Raw genomic sequence first — 15091 nt, forward strand, 5'->3', positions numbered from 1 at the left:
GGACATCACACACATCCATGCCCGAGACAGGATTCGAACCTGCGACCGTAGCAGCAGCACGGTTCCGGACTGAAGCGCCCAGAACGTCTCGGCCACAGCGGACGGCACACAAAGGTTCCTTTAGCTTGAATGGTTCCTTCCCCTTTTAAGCTAGCACATCCCACTCATTGGTCAGGTTGAAAGCGAGCGTAGTGCCCGTTTGTATGGAGTATGTGTCAGTCAATTAAATTTGCAAGTTGATGAATCAATTAAGATTAAACCGAATCAGTGGAAATTTATTTTATTAAAATAAAAATATTAACACATCAAATAAAATGTTAAAAAACCAAATAGTCATTGGCAATGAGATGACATGAAGAAACCAGGCTGAAAAGTTGGGTGATATACACTCAATAACGTTATGGTCACAACTGAGAAACCATTGAATATTTATTTACCAATTAAATTGCACGGCAATATCAATTAAAAATCATAATCCCAAGGACAAGCTTGAAACTCATGCCATAAACTCACTTCATAAACCGTATCTCAGCACCTGGGAAGAGTATAAGATTAGTGAAAGGGAAGGATTCTTAAAATTAAATACACACAAGCACATTTGTATCAATAATTCTTAAACAGAAAGAAGAAACCATAATGATAATTCCGTACACCAAACTTAGCAGGATGGATCGCCGAACAAGTAGCTTCGCCGGTTAAGCACGTGATCAGTAAGTCGTATCGAAATTATCCACTTCATAGGTACGAAAATACGAAGACATTTATAAAAAAATCAAAGAGGCACACGATTTGCAATTCTGGTTGAAGAACGAACCTGAACAAATAAAAATGTACAGCTGAGGGCTCACCATGTGGCGGATTGCGCGATGCCTAATTCAGATAACAAACACAACGTAAAAACAGAATTCACAAAAGACATTCCAATAAAAGAAAACTGCACTTGCACGGGAAGTTATTAAAAGAAGACAGAAGATGAATTAGTAGAGCTGAAGGCTCACTACACCACTTGAGGAGCATGTGGTTGCTCTCACCATCTCTCACGGTACAAAAACCCGAAGCTCTCGAAATGAAATGAAACTGAACCACCGGAAGAGAATTCTGCCCCAAACACACATAAAACACACAACACGTTCACACATAAAAGACTCATATTAGCTGATACGAAATAAGGATTGGTCAAATCACTTTCCTAAAAAATAGGGTTAAAGAAATGACACTTTAATAGGAATAATTGTACTCTGGGTGGCTGAAAAGAATTGTACGGTATGATTTACCTTGGGCGAGGCTGTAAGGAACGCATTGACATACCAAACTAAACCACGTATTACACATTCCAACTTCCCAACTTACATTACTCGAGATACTCTGAACAGACACGCTCACTTGCCGAAACCCCAGAGTACAGTGCCACATCACACCACTAGACCGAGGTCCACAAGTATCAGCGGAAATGGGCAGAGAAAATACATCCTGGCTGCCCGTAACAACTTGTACAATATCTACTGATCACTTTCCACGAACGTTTGTTTGATCTAGCAGAATTCTACTTAAAATCTACACAGAAGTTGGCTAAACTGCCACTAGCATTTACTGAACTCATGCCCAAGAACCAAAATATAAGGAAGTGATCACACACACACACACACACACACACTAGCAGACGAGATAAAGAGTAGGAAAGGGAACACAGAAATATAGCATGGGACTTACAAATACAGCAATAAACGTGGTCATAGGAGCACATATACATTTATTATATCTACATATGTGCGAAACGTAAAATATAAGTTTAGAAAATACTGTATCTGAATATTAAAGTGCCGCTAATGAAACACTCTGTTGTTTATCCTTCTCACCAAATTGAAAAACACAAATGCATTGATAAACACAAGTGCTGAGACGTATAAAAAAGCCGGAGTCAACTCAATAGAACCAGTGGAATGGCTCGCATAGAGACGTTTCAGGCTGTTTTAAGTTTTGTATCAGAAAAACAGGATACGCACGAAGTTTCGCTTGTGTCACTGAACGGCGAATATACTCTATCGTAGCAGCTATTCCAGTGAAATTTACGTGGAGAGGACATCCTTTTACCTTCGCAGTCTGCACAGATTTCTTACATATTTTATCTCTAGTGTATTTCTTTAAACAGATGATGCTAATCTCCTTCTCAGCGAGGACCAATAGCTCGTCTTCTTCCTGTACTCTCAGACTCTATAGAAATTGCTGTTTAGACGAAGTTGATGCTACTACAAAGATGGAAATCGGAACTGTTACACCATTAACATCTTGACTGAGCGCTACCAAACGGATAATCTAGTATTTCCATGCCTGTGGCGTATGTTGATTCAATTTCATCTCAATAAGAGCTTAATTTCAGTACAGAAAAAAGCCATTCCTATGGCTGAATAACGGCAGGCACACATGTTGTCAACATTGTTTAGACTTCACTGCAGAAGTTTCACGGGGAAGTCCTTTAGCATCCTCCATACAATACCGATCTCTCCCCAAGCTATTTCGATATTTGTGGAGTCAACTGCTTCGTTCGGACAAAGGGTTCTGTAGGCAGCAGCAGACTTTTTTCCATAAAGGCACTGAGCGTCTTGTCTTCTAACACATGGGAGACTGATTCTGATCTATCTTCCTACCACAGTCGCGCAAGGACGTTCTGTGAATGTTTTAGGAATTTGGTGTTGAACCTACGGCCTGCAAGCTAGGATGATACCATCTCACACATGCACAATTCAGAAGAGTGCAGCAGTACAAACAGTGATGCAGTCAGACAGTGATCTCAGTGTTGGTTGCACTACACCCCCTGTAAAAGAAACATTATCACTAACAGAAATTAGTAACTCTATGTTAGAAAAAAAATGAAAATCTTAGATTTTCGTTATTAAGGATTATTTTTACCCTATGTATGACTTCATAACATAGTAAAGCTAGCAAAAGTACATACAGAATGGTAAAATATTGATGTTTGGTGTTCACGAGTGTGAAGCGAAGTTCCTAACTATTATAAGGTTCTTTAATGGTAAGATGGTTGATGACCATGACTGGGGGTCGATAAAAATACAAACAAATTATATACGATTGGGGGACAGAGATATAAGTTACGCTAAAATACAGATTGAAAATACCCAAAATTGAATGAGGATCGGTAAAGAGCAATCAATAAGAAATACACAATTAAAACAATTCATAATTCTACAGTGGTTGATCAATCCTTTTCGTTAGATTGGACATCTCGCGTGTCTGCTCCAATTAAGCCCGACAATTGTGAATATGTTTAACTACAGGTCATGGTTAAATGTACGAAAATTAGGAGAGACAGAGATGACTGCAGTTCTGAGTGTCAATTGAATATCACTTGCTGGCGCAGCACGAGCGCGTGTGATTACTTTGTGTCGGCGGCGGCATTGGCAGCTGTCGGCCCGAGCTATGAATTTGAGAACCTATTCTAAATGTCTCTCGACTGTTAAACACCAGTCTGCATATTTCCTATGTCTTCGGTAAAGCCGAGACTCCTATTTATTCCCGAGCTAAGTTAACTGGCATGGTACACGCTATTTCGCTGGAACAGAAGGTATGTCGTTGCCCTCAGATTGCTCGCAATTCTCTGTACTAGCAGACCTTGCAGTTTTATTCCTTATGAGTTAAGATGAGCCTGTGAACAAGTGTTCACATAATGACTATCGCAATCGTCTCAGTGTGGTGCGAGTCGCCTTGCTCGAACACTCGACAATTTTCTGCAAGAAAAGAAGCCAATCACTCCATTTGCAATTTGCCTATGTCAAAGCTGGTGGCCATGGATTTTCTTTCTGGCCAGTCACGGTGTTCGTTATTGTTATATCTCCACCCAATGGAGTTTTTGTAGCCTATCACAGGTGTCGTTTCTTTCGTAGGGCAGAGTTTAACTTAGGCTACATAATTCTGAGGTAAACAGCTTTTTCTTTCATGCAGGCTTTAATGCAGGTGGCTACAGTGCGTTACCAATGTTTTGAGTTGGATTTCTCTGGACGTTCATCTGCGATCTTCAGATGTGTTCCTGTAGAAAAGCTTTCCGAAGGGTTATCGATAAAAGCAGGGACTAGGGCTGCTTTTGCTGGTAACCTAAGCAGTGGCTGCAGCGTCTCATTGTGTCTGCTAGATGTCCTGTGGCGAGGGTTCAGCCACGCGAGATGGTGTGCTATCGTTAAATTCTCCTTTCCCTGAGAACTGTTTCTCTAGCTTGGGTCAGGGAAATTACTTGTTTGCAATTACTAAGCGTGAGTGTTAGCGGTTTATATTCACGAAATGTCAATTTGTTAATTCATTTCACTTTGCCTATCAGTAAAATCCGTATATTTTCATGAAACAATATCGTGTGACTACCGAGTTAACTGGAACTATTGCAGGAATTCAATGTAAGGTATGTTATTTGTTTGACACCTTACAGTCTCACAGTGGGACAAATGTGTTAACAGTTATGGTGATTACTTTTGAAATAATAAACAGTTAAGTTACTATTTTTTATCTCTCTCGTGTTCAGTTGACTGCCCCTTATACATGATGGGTATTTGATGTATCTGATGTTACTAGTATCTTTCATGTGGAAATCGCGACACAGCATGATACCCAGAGGACGTGATGTGTATCTTGCCATCGTATTGTCTTTGAATCAAGGCTTGAGGGATGGGAGAATCATGCCAATGCGTTGTACAGACAGTTTGTAGCGTATTGGTTCCTCGCCACGACCGTCAACTGTTGGTTGTCACTGTGAGTGACAAGCATCGATTTTCCCGCTTCCGGGAAGGGGCCTATGCTCCGACTTGTGGATAATGGCCGGTCTTTCTTTGATCTGTCTAAAATGTTGTGGTGCGTGCTGACCAGGCTGTTTCCAATAGTGACTGAGTTCCGCAGGACGATCTGATTGAGTGAATTGCCTGTACGTTAAATAACTGACTTCCCGCAAAACCGAGGAGCCGGCTGGCAACCCTAGTAGGGTGCATGAGGATAGTTTTCTGGCCTTTGGGATGATGATATTGATTCAAAATTAGAAAGTTGTTAGTTATTGATGAATAAAGTTTTCTCTCTGTGCATAAAATTGTGGAAAAGTTCAGAAATACACTCTTGTGCGCAAGAGTGGGAACAGTCTTAGTCATTTGTTTTTCAGGCCGGGTACTGCTGTCTAGCAAGCCTGAACAGACTCTGCAAGAAGAGGCAGCCAAGCAGAAGGTGGAGCAGCCAGCTAGCTGGAAGGATTGTTTGATGGCAACGAGGCATATTTAGCGAGGTTTATTAGAGGACAGTAAATTGTATTTGGTTTCAGTGGAAATTTGAAGTGTGGAGTTCTTGGTGTCTAGTTCTTTGTGTCTCCTTATCGTTGTTGACTTTAGACTGTGATCTTACGCTGTTTATAGAGGAGATGGTAACATGGAGTTGGTAACGGTGTAGTGAGTGTGAGTTGTCAAATCCAATGGTCGTATTCGCGAGTCTTCTGAAACTCTTTAGACCGTTACAGGGCAATGATTTTTTGTATAGAAGGAGAAACTACTTTAACCGTATCTCGCAGGTCAAAGTGAGGGAGATGATTCGTATTTACATGCAGAATATTAATCCGCATCTGCTAACAAACATTTCGGAGGATGCCTACGGAAGAACATGTAGCGTGATTTCTCTCCCACACCGCACATCGGTAAGAGAACCTGGACCCTAGACGCAGCCGCGAGTGGAACATGACTAGAAGGTAATGTAGCTTCGCGGAAAGGACGACAAGGAATGTTTCACTTGGCGACACCTACTGGAACTGGAAGCACCGCGGACGCATTCATCTTCACCAGGAACATGCATCGCCTGTCGGATGCACAACGGAGGAAAGCAGCAAGGTAAATATTACACTACAACACGTCACTGTTTTGAGAAATTGACTGGCGAGGATGCTCGCATTCTGTGCTTGTGTTGAATTTTCTATTTAAAGTGGCGGGCTGCTGAAATCTGTGTTCAAATGGTTCAAATGGCTTTGAGCACTATGGGACTTAACTTCTGAGGTCATCGATCCCTTAGAACTACTTAAACCTAACTAACCTAAGGACATCACACACATCCATGCCCGAGGCAGGATTCGAACCTGCGACCGTAGCGGTCGCGTGGTTCCAGACTGAAGCGCCTAGAACCGCTCGGCCATTCCGGCCGGCAAATCTGTGTCAAAGGTGATGTATTCACTAGGGATATGTTGAATAAATGGTCAGGTTATTCTATTTCTGTCAATTTTGAGGAGAATGAAACAAAGGAGGAAATTAAAAGAAATTAGTAAGATCAAACTATCAAACCGAAAAAAATGGTTGTTACAATTAGGGACAGATAAAAAAGAGAATGACATAAAAAGTAAATAGAAAGGTGTTAGCAGGGCACAGAAGACTGCCGGAAAGGAAAGATACAGAGACGAAAAGAGCGCTGAGAGAGAGTGTTAGATTGACGGAAGTGTGGAAGAAAGAAACACATTCAAGGTATATTGAAGCAGGAAGCATATAAAAGGAGCTAAAGAAAGGACCAGGACGCGAAGGAGAAGAATCAGAGGACTGAAATTCTACATCACTGCAAGGGAATGATGGTCCTTACATTGACTGAAATAATCTTTCCTAGAATAATCTGGAGAAGACACTGTCTGTTGCCTGTAATATTACAGGTTTAAAAAAAAAAAAAACAAAGAATAGAGAGAGTGGGAAAACCAGTGCATGCATCTGATGAGAGGAGACCACTTTTTGAATCCGTTGCGGCACTGTCTCGTATTGCTGAGGAGATAGGGACCGCCGTTAATAATGAGCTGTCAGAAATATTTTGTCTGCAAAAGCCGGAACTGGAAGATGTATTTGAAATCTAGGATGAAAAAGAACTGTTAACCAGTTATCAAGTGTGGAACGGTTTTCCGGAAATATTCCAGTCCGAATGATAATTGGGAATAAGATACGAAGAAAGTGGACGGAATGAGATTGATGTTTTTCGGTAAAATGCGAGGCAGAGGAAAGCGAAATAAAACTCAGAAAAATGGTGCAGCTTCAGTGGTGCGAGGCTACTGAGAGCGTCCGACAGCGCGTGCAGTCGCGGGCACCAGAGGGAATTGCTCAAATTTAGACGCGGCTGTGACGCAGGAGACACGCGAAGGCGAAATCGAAGGCGAAACCGCCGCCGAAATCAGCTGCAAAGCACAGAGCCTGGAGAAAGGCGGAGTTCCCATCGCCGCTTCATCGCTCGAAGAAATCTCACTATAATGATTCAGATCCTCCCAGTCAGTCTCTACAACCTCCAGTAAACGACGTGCTGAGCCTTCCAGAATCCTCCTCAGTACTGCCAATTAGTAGGCTGAATCCGCGACAAGTTTACAGTGAATACATCACTGACACGTCGCCATTCAAGTAAGCGGTCCAAGCACAGAGACGTTCTATATTTAAAGTAGTCTGTGAAAGTGCGTGTAGATCTCGAATACCAAGGATACGTTCAGGTAACCTGCAGGTGCCAATGTGTCCGTGCTAGAAGTCGCTTGATGGGTGATTTTCAATAATGAGAGATGTTTTCTTTGTGTTACTGCTAAGTTTATGTGTTTCTGTATTGCTTGACTGCAGCAGCATATGTTTTTTATGACTACTTAGGCGTGATTTTAATTATGTTTACCTTGGACGCTGAATTTTATTTGATTTTTACCTAAGTGTTTCATTTACATTTTGTTCACTATTATCCTGTGGACAGGCAGGTCACTAAATTTTATGCTCTGATTAATTATGATTTGTCTTGTATTTCTTCCCAAACGGTAATTTCCTTTTATTGTGTGATGCAGTTTTTAATTCAGTTTACTTAAAAATTTACAAAAGTATACACAAATCCCATTTGCTTCTTTAGCTTGGTGACATCTGTTTAGTTTATTATGGCGTGGATAGCTGCGTCCTTAGGTTTTTTTGTTACTTTGCATGGATTGATTCTATATTATTCTATCTTTCAATTTAAAAAGATTCTTAGTTTCATGGTCGAAAACAAATTTTTCGCAGAAAGCTGAAATTTTGGATTCATTTCGTGTTAAATCTAAAAAATTTCCTTACTTTTTAATTTTCATTAATTTACTAGTAACGATTAAATAGTGGAAGAGACAGACAGTTACTATGTACCGATTTGCTGTCATTTTCCCCGTGTTTCTTTCCTTGGTCATAGATGACTGTATGTTATGAAATAAAATAAAATTAGACTTCGGGTACCTTGTCTCTGTTTCCTTTGCTTAATAATATCAGGTACCTGGAACTCTACGTATAATGCGATGTAGTTCTATTCTCGAATAACAGGTTAAGGGGACATATGTGGCCTCTGTAAACATCAACCAGCTATCCATGTCCTGCATATTACGTGAAGTTTTCGGCTCCAAGGTTTTCATTGTCGTAGTTAGGAGTAAATTCATCTGTCTCCGACAAATGGGACGCCTATGTAGTGTAACGGTTCCCGGTCGCGAGATTGACCAGTATTGGTCGTTTTTGTGAGCGGCAACGCCAGTTGCCGACATCCGGGTACGCCTAGCACAGCGTGGACAAATTAGGTGCCAGGAAGTGTTGTTTTTTAACAACGAGAAGGACTTGGCGAGGTTTATTAGAGCCTAATTTTTTCGTCTGGGTTCAGTGTAAACATCGAATGTGATTCTATTGTGCTTGTCTTTGCCGTTTAAACTGTGATCGTTTATTGTTTATATAGCAGATGGCAGAAACTAGTTGATGACGGTATAGTGAGTGTCTGCGATGTTCATTCACTAATCCAGTAGTCGTATTTTACAGACTTTTGAAAGTAGTTAGACTGCTACGAGGTATTGAGTAATGCTGTAGAAGAAGACTATTTTAATACCGTCTCGCTGATTGAAGAGACGCTGATGACCCTCCTTTAGAATGATTGATTGTGGAACCGAGCAAATTATTAATCCGAGTCCACTGTGTCAGGTGATTTTTTCGGACACCCACGTTGCTAAGAGAGGCTGGACTCTGGCCGCGACCACGAGAGCCTTTTCGCCAGACGTTTTTGAAGCTCTGTGGACAGAGAGAAAATGAATGTTTTAAGTTTCTCAATTTGAGTGTAGTACAGTGTCTGCAGAACGAGAAGTGACAACTTAGAACAGTAGTGTAGTAAGAATAGTCCTTCTTGCAGGACTAGACCACGAGAAAATCGTACTATGTTCAACTGGCTCTGACGAATAGACAGAAGACAACAGCTGAAATTCGTTACGAATATATGCATACTGAAGTGACGAGTGAAAATCTGTACCGAAGATGGGATTCGAACCTGGGTCTCCAGCTCACCTCGGCACAGTAGCTTTGCACAACTGCACGGACTACACTAGCACGTGTTCCTCCAAGCGTGCTGAGGCGTGAATAGGAATATGGATTGAAGAGTGTGCGAAAAAATACATTTTTAAACTATTTCATGTCTTATCGATTTGTACTACTTCCTATATCTCAATTGATTGGAGTCCAATATGCATTTCGCTTTCAGTTTTGTAAGACGACCTTGGCGGTGTATTTTCCCTGTTGATGCAATCTCATAATTATACGCCTCTTCTGCGTCTGTCCTATTACTCTGCCCGCCGAGCTAATTTCTAGCTTTGCTGTCTGCCACTTGCATTAGAATTTTGATTTTGATTTTTTTTTTTTTCAATTCACGTGAACTGTGCCTCGATCATAAGTTTCACTGTCATTCAAACATTGAAACACATCTTTAATTGTGTACTTGTTGTCGATGTACACTGAGCGATCTCTTCCCATATAACGTCCCAGAAGTGTTATTAGTTTATTGCATAATTTTTCAGAGTATGTTTCTATTGTTGCTGCACATAGTGTAAGCTAAGAAACCAAGTACAGCTCTAGTTTGACCGTAACATAGAACAAACCTTTTAAATTTCGAAACGACCTGTTTTGAAGGAATAAAATGCTTGAAAGTCAGGCACCCCTCCGGCCGAAGGACACTGTCATGCGTTTTGGACCGAAGTGAGAATTGATCTGATTTTTTTTTTATGCACCCACCACGTCTCGAAGATTTCCATTCCCGAAAGGAAAACGTGAAATGATTTTCTCGGCTTCGACAAGCTGAAAGGCCAGGACACCATTTTCTCATCCGAAGACGAAGTGGTACGTCGAGACGTGTATATCCGGCATCCGCTCTATTGGAGCTGTTGACTCTTGCCGTGTATGTATACATTGTGAGCACAGGGCCCACGCAAATTCGTCATCTGCCTGGCAGAAAAAGTAAATCGTCATGAGGGGGAGGAGGAAATGAAATGAAAATTCACGGTTTGTGATGGTATGTTATTTATTTCAGTGATAACAAAATCGAGTCAAATTTACAAAAAGAATGGCAGTATCAGCCGACTTTTCAACAAGACGTTGCATCCTCTATGGCCTCGATGCACGATTTGATTGGGAAGCCATTGTATCGTCTCCTAAGGCAGGCTGGCTTACTAGTGTAACTGGTCCATCATATCCTCGATACAGACAGTGGGACGGAGTTGACGTTCGAATACAGACTTGTACTCTTGGGAACAGATCTGGTCAACTTGATGGTTACAGGAGTGCCTCAACATCACGCAGACAGTTCATTGAGACACGTGCTATGTGCAGCCTGTCGAAACATGCCTACCCCTCCTCCCCATACTGTCACATGAAAGGCTACACATGAAGACGCAGGTTGTCCGTGGCGCACTTCTGTGCCATCAAGACTGCCCTCAATCAGCAGCAGCCACAACCGGCATCGCACCGTGACGAGAGTAGTAACACTGTCTCCCCAAAACATTGGAAGAATAAGACCTCTCCACAAGTCATCGTCATACTCGACGACCACGCCCGTCCGAAGCAGAAGGCCACCGTGATTCACCGCTGAACATAGTGCACGCCGTTGTCCAGAAGCTCAGCCGGCCAGTGTGGCCGAGCGGTTCTAGGCGCTTCAGTCTGGAACCGCGCGACCGCTACGGTCGCAGGTTCGAATCCTGCCTCGGGCATGAATGTGTGTGATGTCCTTAGGTTAGGTAGGTTTAAGTAGCTCTAGGTTCTAGGGGACTGATGACCTCAGATGTTAAATCCCATAGTGCTCAGAGCCATTTGAACCAGAAGCTCATGTTTCCATGCTGCGGCCCTCTCCAAACGCAGCGGTTTGTTCTGTGGTGTTACTGTCACGTGCGAACGCCCCAGAAATCTGGATGTTGCACGATTCGATCAGCCGGCCAAAAGGAGTCCCACAATAACGCACCTTTCAAATTCTGGCCGGCGTTGGTAATGCTGTCTCACACGAGCAGCTCAACATCAGACGCTGATCACGCCCCTTCTATACACTGCTGCACTCTGGTGACCGTTCTACCTGTCACGGAGAATCACAGATCAATTATACACCCGCCGATGGTGTGTAAGTGTACGAAGTTACATTGAGATCCGACAATGGGGCTTCTGGACGCTTCCCTTTTCGTCAGTCAAAGTATGTGTCGCAAGGAATCTGTGAGTTAAACGACGTTGCCGACATTCGAATGAACCGCAGAACGCCTTCTCTCTGTTTATGGCGGTGCGACCGGACGCGTGGGAGCTCCCAGCGGCAGACAGCAGGTACAGTTAGGCAGGCCAGGCCACCAAGGGCGGCTATTGACAGCAGAGGCGCTCTGTTCCGCCACGCAGTCAGTCACGCAGGCCGGCGTCGCACAAGAGCTGTCGCCTCCCTTCACACCCAGCGAAACGAGTACCTCGCTTTGGTCGAGCTCCCCTTTTTAAGGTGAGTTCGTATTGTCCTGCTTATCGCCGCAAAGCCGGAAGCGACCAACGATTTCTTCGCCTCGTTGGTTGTAATACTGTGCCGCTATCCCGTAAGCAGCTGGCTTTGTGTGTAAAGTGGAAGAAGGGCGTGAACTACAGCGATAATGATGGCGGAAGCAGATACGACGAAAAGTTACTGAGACTGGTCACTATCATCACCATTACCCATATTTCATCTGCAGCTGCGTAGACGTCTCTCTCTCATAATTCTCTACGATCTACGATTGCAGCCTAAGGTATCCAATTATATCCGATGGGTTTCGTAGTGTAGTCTGCCCATCCTCAACTAGATCATCGCATACATCGTTTCTCATCGTGAGCAATTGAGCAAAGAATTTCCTTATTCTCTCGTCAGCTCGTCTTGCCCAACACCATACTCTTCGCAATAAGTTTGATAACATTCTCTATGAGTCTATGATATTTTCAAAAAAAAAATTCTTTTAGTATATGTTTTTTCGTCCTATTCCCCTTATTTATTTAGAAAACACTTCTGTTCGTTATCCACTGGATGACTAACAAAATTTGCAACATTGGCACATTGAAGTCTCATGTCCCACTGCTAATGGTTGGAATTGTCAGCAAGAGGTGCCTACAAACATTAGTTTTGAGGTAAGTTCTGGATTTACTTCATTACGTAGTGTTAACTTCTTCAGTGTTCCTCTTTGTCAGTGTACCTAACGAAACGAGTGATGCATAGGAAAGTATATTAGGAAATGAGACAAGTAATAGGCAGATTTTGCTATTTGAGTATTGGAAGTAAGGAAGATATATGGGCCGGCCGGGGTGGCCGAGCGGTTCTAGGGGCTACAGTCTGGAACCCAGCGAGCGCTACGGTCGCAGGTTCGAATCCTGCCTCGAGCATGGATGTGTGTGATGTCCTTAGGTTAGTTAGGTTTAAGTAGTTCTAAGTTCTAGGGGACTGATGACCTCAGCAGTTGAGTCCCATAGTGCTCAGAGCCTTTTGAACCATTTTTGAAGATATATGCACAAGTGAAACTCTCCATCCTGCAATTGTAGCGCCCAAGAAGAAACCATTCAGCGTGTTCTCAGAGACTTCCCACTGACAAACGGTCCAATTAATTTCAGTTGGCTTCTTTCATTAGATGCTGAACTATGATTAAATGTTTTTCGTTCAAAGTTCTTCTTGTCAGAATCATTAAATTACTAATTTTCAGAATATAAAGAAATAGCTTTGTATTCAAATCTTTAAGTGTATAATTGCCACCATATGAGCTTTTCAATGTTTCCTTACTTAATATTTATCGTCACACAATAAATAAATAAATAAATCAACCTAGTAAATCTGCACATATCTAAATGTTAACCATCTCTCTACAGTACCCATGTTTAGACTCTCTGCCATTGCCCAATCCCACTTATTGTTTTCCTCGACCTGTAAGTGAAACGAAAGTAACAAGTTTAGGACGAATAATAAAATGAAATGTATCGATGTTCTCATTCTGTTTTGTGCTAATTGTCTCAAAGAACGATGTTACTAAGTCCTCTTACCATAAAGGAAACTTTAATGAACTGCTAATACCGCGTGCAGTCGTGATGAAACTGAGTGATTATGATGGCGTAAGTGCATTTGTTACCAGTAGGATGAGACGACTAGAAACAGTATTATTATCACCAGAAAGTGACATAATTTGTCCTTTTCCTGTTTAGGAAGTTTTATGTGGCGTCCAGATGTGATATACAGGAAAGTCTCTACGTATTTCTCTTATGATCTAGTTTCACTGTGACCCATATAATTGAACAGCTGTGTGGTGAGTGGATTGAGAAGTAGACATGTCACCCAAATTCAGTATAGAAATCCGTATCAGTTAGGCTAATACTCTCAATCCTCTCTTTAACTACCACAGTTCCTATCATGCAACAGACAATATAGAGGAAATTATGATTTGGCTCTGTTTGTGGTCAGTTTAAGAGTTTTGCCTTCGACATAGTTCTGCTTATGATAATCTAATAGCTAATCACTTTTATCTGCCAAAGTGCCCTGATAATAAAGGTGAGATTCAACTATTGAAAAATACAAAGATTTAGACTTCACAAAACGATTTGTTATGATAACTCCTAGAGTATTACAAGGCACAAATATTGAATGGAATATGAATGAGAACAACGTAACTTGGGTAGTCAGCTGTTACCTGAGTTTGTGTACAAGAGTGGGATCAATTATCAAGTTATAGAGCCCTACAAACTTTTTAAGTGAGAGTATGCCTTAACATGTTATCCCTGACTATTACGAACAATATCAATCGGGAATGAGAGCCCTTGATACAGATCACACATGTAAGCCGCGGCTGTGTAAGTATAAACTGGAACGGGTGAAGTTAATTAGACAAGTCCCTACTGCCACAGTGCTGCAAATACGTCACCAACAGCAATACTGGCCTCGCGGCGACAGCACGGAGCACGGGGTGATGCTGCAGCTGCTCTCAGTGGCGGTCCGCGCTCGTGGGTCAAGACCTGACCCAAACAGCGCAAGCGCGAAACGACAAACAATACCGACTGTTGTCACCAATTGATAACAGACTACCTCCACTCTAGCTGATCAGAAGTGAAGAGCGCTAACGCTCGTTCTGACTGTCCAAAAGTGAAACAGATCGATCTCTCCGGACGTCCAGAAGCGAACGTCTTGAGCTCCTCACTTCGCCTTCACACCGAAGGATTGGCGTCTTGTCCCCATCTGGCAACGAACTCTTCAATTATGGGAAGACGATGAAACAGCGGACAATCATACTCGTAGATTCTATCACTCCTTTCTCTCCAAATCATTACAACGAAGTTTCTTCCTATTGCGGGTCCTCTCGCAAAATTCGGAATGCGATCTTTTGCATCTACCAGTCAGATGGCCTTTTTAGATCTCTGTGCAGGGGAGCATAGGACTGAATCTGCTCAAATGGTTCAAATGGCTCTGAACACTATGGGACTTGACATCTGACGTCATCAGTCCCCTAGAATTTGGAACTACTGAAACATAACTAACCTAAGGACATCACACACATCCATGCCCGAGGGAGGATTTGAACCTGCGACCGTAGCGGTCGGGCGGTTACAGACTGAATCGCCTAGAACTGATCGGCCACAGCGGCCGGTTACTGAAACTGCCTCTGCCCATTGAATGGCAATGGTGTACGTGGGTGGGCATCGTACTATCGAATCCAGCTGACATAGCCATTATAATTCTCTCAACGGACGCTGACAATGCAGCCATCTGACGTCGTCTGGTAGGCGAATGGCAGGCCCCAGTGAACTGAAACGATTTGCGAGGCGCCAGCCCGGTCGCTGCCCACATG

The sequence above is a fragment of the Schistocerca piceifrons genome, chromosome 1 (genome assembly GCF_021461385.2).
Source record: "Schistocerca piceifrons isolate TAMUIC-IGC-003096 chromosome 1, iqSchPice1.1, whole genome shotgun sequence".
Taxonomy (NCBI): Eukaryota; Metazoa; Arthropoda; class Insecta; order Orthoptera; family Acrididae; genus Schistocerca; species Schistocerca piceifrons.